Source organism: Nomascus leucogenys, chromosome 4 (assembly GCF_006542625.1).
Source record: "Nomascus leucogenys isolate Asia chromosome 4, Asia_NLE_v1, whole genome shotgun sequence".
NCBI classification, from domain to species: Eukaryota; Metazoa; Chordata; class Mammalia; order Primates; family Hylobatidae; genus Nomascus; species Nomascus leucogenys.
The window spans coordinates 123,923,044-123,931,333 of NC_044384.1; positions in this window are offsets into that span (position 1 = coordinate 123,923,044).

The window sequence follows — 8,290 nt, forward strand, 5'->3', positions numbered from 1 at the left end:
CAGGTGTCCACCACCATGCCCGGCTAATTTTTGTACTTTTAGTAGAGATGGGGTTTCACCATGTTGGCCAGGCTGGTCTCAAACTCAAGCTCAAGTGATCTGCCTGCCTCAGCCTCCCAAAGTGCCTGGGATTACAGGAGTGAGCCACCATGCCCGGCCCGGTTTTATTATTTATTTATTTATTTGGATTAGCAAATTACCTGATTTTCTCTAAAAGAAAATATGCATATTTTCTGGCTCTGAAATATGACTTTTGTAACCATAGAGCAAATATTTCTTTACCTGCTAATTTTGGTTAATTTCACGAGCATGTATATTTTATTTTACAGTTTTGAAGGAGGCATGCACTTCATTCTGAACAAAGAAATACAAACCACAGCATGATAAATGGTACAATATTAACTGCCTTAAAATGATGTCAATGTTGGAAGTGGAGTAGGGTTATAATTGTTTTTAAATGCAAATACAGTTAGGTTTTCTTTTTTTTTTTTTTTTTTGAGACAAGGTCTTGCTCTGTCACCCAGGCTGGAGTGCAATGGTGCAATCTCTGCTCACTGCAACCTCCATCTCCTGGGTTCAAGCAATTCTCCTGCCTCAGCCTTCCGAGTAGCTGGGATTACAGGCACCCACCACCATGCCCGGCTAATTTTTGTATTTATAGTAGATACAGGGTCTCACCATGTTGGCCAGGCTGGTCTCAAACTCCTGACCTCAGATGATCCTCCCGCCTCGGCCTCCCAAAGTGCTGGGATTACAGGCATGAGCCACTGTGCCCAGCCAGGTTTTCAAGGAATTCAGCCTGGCTGTATTTGGGCCTTCCCCAGTTCACAGTCAACATGATGTTCTCTTTGGAACTGCAAATGAATAACCCAGGGAGGTAGGTCTGAGAGCTTTCTGTGGGCAGTTCACTTTTACTTTCTTACAACTACTTCATTGGCAGCCAGACAAAGGAGGAATGAGGGACATCTTTCCTTGCATGGCCTCAGGTTTTCATGCTGCACAGGCTGCATCGTGCCTCCAACACAATCATGTGTTTTTCGTTAGCTGAGATGCTCAAAACAAAGTAGAGGTCAAACTTTAACTTGATTTGAAGACAAAGTGCAACTTATTCAGACGCTGTGTGGGGAAAATAACCAGATTTGCTTATTTGGGGTCTGCTGTTAATCATATAGGTTCCTAGATCTTCACTCCGTTTAATTGTTAAGACACCACTCCCAAAGGAGACATCCTAGTGCTCAAATTGGTAAGCCTCGTCTGCAAGGTCTTCCAAAAAAATTCTGCTTAGGAGTCCAGCATTTCCTCTGCTGGTATTTGATAGGTCATCTCATTTAAATAGCTTAGGTCACCCAAAGTTCCTGATTTCCTCAAATTTGTCAAATAGACACTGTGCTTTTTAACTTTCAGAATCTAGTTGAGACAGTGGAGGTACAAGCTGGCATGGCAGGATCCACAAGCTGTGGCCCAATCTGAAGCCCAGCATTGGAGGATGCAGAGCAGGGGAAACCCTGCAGGCCACGGGGCCAGGACAAGGGCCTGGGACAAGCTTGGAGGCATTGACCAGGGTGTCCACCTAAATGGCATTCTTGATCATTCTGTTGACTCCATTAACAGAGTCACTGATAGAGCTATGAGAGGCTTAGTGAATATAGTATATAGTGAATATAGTGTAATAAATGTGTAGATTGTGGCTGGGCATGGTGGCTCATGTCTGTAATCCCAGCATTTTGGAAGGTCAATGCAGGAGGATTACTTAAGGCCAGGAGTTGGAGGCTAGAGTGAGCCATGATCCCACCACTGTACTCCAGCCTGGGTGACAGAGCTAAACTCTGTCTCTTAAAAAAAAATAAAAATGTAGATGCTAATTGCTATCCATTTTCAGCAATGAGAATCCCTTGAATGTTTACAAGGTACCAGGCCAAATTTTGAGACTTGCCATGTGGTAGTGTTCTTTGGATTTCTTGAACTCATACTGGTAAAGGCATATCAGTCATTATCAGTTGTTATTCCATCTTTGTTTGAGAACTAAGTTTGGATTAAGTAACCTTTTGAAAAACCTAGATTTGTTCTGCTTTTATATTTTGTCCATGGAAAATCATTTCAGTTGTTTTTAGGCCTTGCTTTCTTCTGGGCTTGGCATTTCAGATTTGCTTCTAATCTGTGAATAACTAACGAAATTAATGGGCTGCTTTGAGCATCATTTTTAACTGGAGAGATGGAAATTCCATCATGCTTCAGGTCATAAGTCTTGTTGCCAAAAAGTTTCCCCAAGTGACAGCAGTTACGTATTTGAGATTTATTGGTGAGTTTGGGTGTCCCAGAGTGACATGAGTAGGAAAATGAACACTTTAAGGCAAATCCTGAACTGATTCAGAGAGACTCCTCCAATCTTTTGAGGTTACTTGTCCTTATAGGAAGTGTGTGTGTGTGTGTGTGTGTGTGTGTGTGTGTGTGTGTGTGTGTGTGCTGTCTTCTGGAATTAGGGAAAATATAGTCATTGGTGTATTAGGTTCAATATTGAATAGAAGTTCCTCCCTCTGGTCACAAAATGAAATGGCCAACATTGCAGTTTTCAGGACAGTTAAACTCATAAACAAATTTCAAAATCTTTCATCTGAGATATTTTTATGAGTAGGCACAGGGTTTCTGAATGCATCATACAATTGGATCGAAGCCTGGAAAGTCACTCCGGTGTGTTTGAACAAACTAGCCCACTAGTACCATATTTTTTACATTGGAACATTCCTTTTCCTTTTTAAAGTGACCCAGCATCTATCTTATCCCTTTTTCACATTCTGGAATAGTTGAAGTAGATTTGTCACAAAGTCTTTTCAAAAACTTTACTTTTGTCCTTTTACAAGGCTAGAAAGCAATAAATCAAGAGGATAAATCCTGGATCTGCAACCCCAACTGGATAAAAAACTTTTGTAGCTTATAGAATTCTCTTTCTGTCACACACACAAACAGACACATATGCACAGTGGGTCAATTATGAGTGTTATTATTTATGGAGTTAACATTGTCAAATGGGCATATTGCATTATACTTATGACGCAGGTAATATATGCCTACATACATATCTTGTCTGCTTTAGTTAATCATATAGTGAGAGGAACTATGTTGCTATGAGAAGACAGAATTAGGTAAAATACAGTTAATCTGATGATTTCGAATGTTTTCAGAATGACCACAATTATTCAGTCATTAAACATTTGGATATTTCCTAGATGTCCCAGACTCTGTTCTAGGCTCTGGGAATATAAAGTTTTGTTTTGTTTTTTTTTTTTTTTAAAGCTATTTACCAGCTGGGCACAGTGGCTCATACCTGTAATCCCAGCACTTTGGGAGGTGGGTAGATCACCTGAGGTCAGGAGTTCGAGACCAGCCTGGCCATCATGGTGAAACCGTGTCTCTACTAAAAATGCAAAAATTAGCTGGGGGTGGTGGTGGGCACCTGTAATCCCAGCTACTTGGGAGGCTGAGGCAGGAGAATTGCTTGAACCCGGGAGACAGAGTTTGCAGTGAGCAGATATTCCACCACTGCACTCCAGCCTGGGTGACAGAGAGAGACTCTGTTCAAAAAAAAAAAAAAAAGCTGTAGGAGACAGTGCATATAAATTATGATTAATGAGACAAATGCTATAAGAAATTTTTGAGCAAAGGGAGTAAAGAGTTAAGCTAGCTAACGTGCATGGGAAAGTTTTCAGAGAAGGAAAGCATTTCATTTGAAACTTGAAGTATTAGTAGAACAAGCCTGGTTTAGAAAAGTGTCAAGTGCATTCCTGGAAAAGGTGCTACAGCACATCAGTAGGATTCAACTGGATCTGACTTCCTTTTTTTTTTTTTTTGAGATGGAGTTTCGCTCTTGTTGCCCAGGCTGGAGTGCAGTGGCACCATCTTGACTCACTGCAACCTCCGCCTCCCGGGTTCAAGCGATTCTCCTGCTTCAGCCTCTCGAGTAGCTGGGATTACAGACATGCGCCACCACACCAGGCTATTTTTGTATTTTCAGTAGAGGTGGGAGTTCTCCATGTTGGTCAAGCTGGTCTCGAACTCTTGACCTCAGGTGATCCGCCCGCCTCAGCTTCCCAAATTGCTGGGGTTATAGGCATGAGCCACTGCTCCTGGCCCAGATCTGATTTCTAAGGTGAGCAAAATATAAATTAATTGAATTTTATGAGCTGAGTATTTGTATTTATTGAGCCAGTCTTGGAGTCACCTTAGACTCCTCTCTGTCTCACGTATAACATACCCAAGCTTTTGGCAAAAGCCCTTAGCAAATCTATCAACTCTGTGTTCAAAACATATCCCAAATCCAACCATTTCTCCCCACCTTAATGGCTACTAGCCTGGTTCAAGTCACCATCAATTCTCATCTGACTACTACAGAAACATCCTAATTGGTTGTGTTGGTTCTCTGTTGCTGTGTAACAAATTGCCACACACTTAATGGTTTAAAACCACACACATTTATTATCTCACTGTTCCCATGGATCAGGAGTCTGAAAATGGCTTAACCAGATACCCAGCTTACAGCCTCCACAATCTGTAATCAAGATGTAGGCTGGCTATATTCTCATCTGAGGGATTGACTAGGGAAGAATTTAACTCCAAGCTCATTCAAATTGTTGGTAAAATCAATTATTTGTGGTTATATAAATGGAGACCCAGCTTCTCACTGGCTCTTGGCTGGGAGCTATCTGTAGGTCGTAGAGGTATCTCATAGTTCCCTGACAAGTGGCCCTCTCCACAGCAATTCACACCATGGTGGTTTGCTTCTTCAGCAGAATCACTCACACTCCGGTCGGCTAAGATGAAGTCTTGTGTAATGTAACATATTCATGAGAATGACATCCATCATCTTTGCCATATTCTGTTCATTGGAAGCAAGTCACAGGTTCTGTCAGCACTCAAGGGAGAATATTACACAATGCATGACTCACTGGAGGTCAACTAAGGCTGTGTCAACCAAATTGGTCTCCCAACTTCCACGCATGCTCTCCTACTGTTTATCTTCTATACAAAACCCAGAGTAATGTTTTTAAAATGTCAAACTTAACAGTGCCATTCCCTTGCTCACAACCTTCTAATGGCTTAAAAATCTAAAAGGCCCATAAAATCATATATGTGTGATCACTGGCTACCTCACTTGCAGTCACTCTGCTTATTCCTACCCAGTCCCATGGGAATCCTTGCTGTTCTGGAAATAGGCCAAGCACATGTATGTCTTTGCATTTACTATTTTCTCTGCCTCAAACACTCTATTCCAGTAGATCTTTAAGACTTGAACTCTCTCTTCATTTAGGTGTCTGCTCAAATGTCACTTCCTCAGAAACTACTACTTTTAACCCTCCAATCTAAGATAGCCCTTCCAGGATGATCCACACCTTTCCTTTGCCTCATTTTCTTTCTGTCCTTTGTCTTTCTGTGTATTTTAGAATGTACTCATTCACTTATTTATTAACTGTCTCTCCCACTGGAATTCAAGCTTCATGAGGACAGGGACCCAGTCTGTCTTATTCACTGTAATTTTCCCAGTGCCTATAAAATTGCCTGGCATATAGAAGACACTTATTTTTTTGAGATGGAGTTTCGCTCTTGTTGCCCAGGCTAGAGTGCAATGGCACAGTCTCGGCTCACCGCAAGCCCACCTCCCAGGTTCAAGAAATTCTCCGGCCTCAGCCTCCCAAGTAGCTGGGATTACAGGAATGCACCACCACGCCTGGCTAATTTTTTTTTGTATTTTTAGTAGAGACAGGGTTTCTCCATGTTGGTCAGGCTGGTCTCGAACTCCTGCGCTCCAGTAATCTGCCCACCTCAGCCTCCCAAAGTGCTGGGATTACAGGCGTGAGCCACGGGGCCTGGCCCTTTTCCCTTTTTTTTTTTTTTTTTTTTTTCTGAGCTGGAGTCTCACTTTGTTGCTTAGGCTGGAGTACAGTGGCACGACCTTGGCTCACTGCAAACTCTGCCTCCCGAGTTCAAGCGATTCTCTCACCTCAGCCTCCTGAGTAGCTGGGATTACAAGCAACCACCACCACACTCGGCTAATTTTTGTATTTTTAGTGAGATGGGGATTTACCATGTTGGTCAGGCTGGTTTCAAACCCCTGACCTCAAGTGATCCACCCACCTCGGCATCCCGAAGTGCTGGAATTACAGGCATGAGCCACCACGCCTGGCCTAGAAGACATGTAATTTCTTGTGATAATTAATAATGAAAAAATTGAGACACAAAACTTTTAAAAATATTTTATTGTCACTGATGATATGTTCAATTTTTCTTTTCTATTTTTTTTTAATTTTTATTTTATTTATTTATTTTTTTGAGACGGAGTTTCGCTTTTGTTGCCTGGGCTGCAGTGCAATGGCGCAATCTCAGCTCACCACAACCTCCGTCTCCCAGGTTCAAGCGATTCTCCTGCCTCAGCCTCCCAAGTAGCTGGGATTACAGGCATGTGCCACCGTGCCCGGCTAATTTTGTGTCTTTAGTAGAGATGGGGTTTCTCCATATTGGTCAGGCTGGTCTCGAACTCCTGACCTCAGGTGATCCACCAGCCTTCAGCCTCCCAAAGAGCTGGGATTACAGGCATGAGCCACCGCACCCAGGCTTTTATTTTTTTTTCTTTAAGAGATGAAGTCTCACTATGTTGCCCAGGCTGGTTTCAAACTCCTGAGCCCAAGCGATCCTCTCACCTTGGCCTCCCAAACTGCTAGGATTATAGGCGTGAGCCACCACACCTGGCAAATTTTTCAAGTAAGCAGTGAATAAATCCTAAACCGTATCCTTCTGAAATCTTACTCATGATTTTTTTTTTTTTTTGGAAGAGTGAAGAACAGTCAGTATCTCAAATGAAATTTAAAGTCATATGTACAATCTCAGAATAGTTAATATTTCTTGGTCATCAAATGATCAAAATTAGCATTGTGGGAAAGCCTGACATTAACACAAAAGAAGGCAGTTATGGAGGAAGAGAAACAAAAGATACAATACATATAGAAAACAAACAGCAAAATGGCAGTTGTAAATCCTTCCTTATCAGCAATTACATTAAATGTGTATAATTGAACACTTCACTTAATAGGTAGAGATTGGTAGAACGGATTTTTTTTTTTTTTTTTTTTTTTAGGCAGAGTCTCGCTGTGTCATCACCCCGGCTAATTTTTGTATTTTTAGTAGAGATGGGGTTTCACCATGTTGGCCAGACTGGTCTCAAACTCCTGACCTTAAGTGATCTGCCCACCTCGGCCTCCCAAAGTGCTGTGGTTACAGGCATGAGCCACCAGGCCTAGCCCCTACTTTTATTTATTTATTTATTTATTGAGACAGAGTTTTGCTCTTATTGCCTAGGCTAGAGTGCACTAGCACAATCTCAGCTCACTGCAACCTCTGCCTCCCAGGTTCAAGTGATTCTCCTGCCTCAGCCTCCTGAGTAGCTGGGATTACAGGTGCATGCCATCATGCCCAGCTAATTTTTTGTATTTTTAGTAGTGATAGGGTTTCATCATGTTGGCCAGGCTGGTCTTGAACTCCTGACCTCAGGTGATCCACCCACCTCAGCCTCCCAAAGTACACGGATTACAGGTGTGAGCCACCATGCCGGCCTCTATTTTTTTTTTTTAAGATGGAGTCTTGCTATATTGCCCAGGCTGGTCTCAAACTCCTAGCCTCAAGCAATTCTCCAGCCTTGGCCTCCAAGTGCTAGGATCACAGTTGTGAGCCACTGTGCCTAGCCCCCACTTTCCATAATGGGTAGAACAACTGGATAAAAGATGGCCAAGGAAATAGAAGATATTAACAATACTATAAATCAACTTGACATGAAAGACATCTATAGAATATCCAATATTCATTCAGCCAGGCATGGGGGTTCATACCTATAGTACCAACACTTTGGGAGGCCAATGTTGGACGATTGCTTGAGGCCAGGAGTTTGAGACAGCCCGGGCAACATAGTAAGAACCTATCTCTACAAATATAGTAATAGTAGTAATAACACCCAACATTCTAAGATATTCAAAGGTGTCTATAAAATACATGTTCAGTCAGGTGTGGTAGCTCATGCTTGTAATCCCAGCACTTTGGGAGGCCAAGGCGGACAGATCGCTTGAGTCCAGAAGTTTGAGATTAGCCTGGACAATTATAAATACAATAATTAGCCAGGTGTGGCGGTGAGTGCATGTAGTCCCAGCTACTCGGGAGGCTAAGGTGGGAAGATTGCTTGAGCCTGGGAGGCAGAGGTTGCAGTGAACCAAGATTGTGTCACTGCACTCCAGCCTGGGTGACAGAGTGAGAC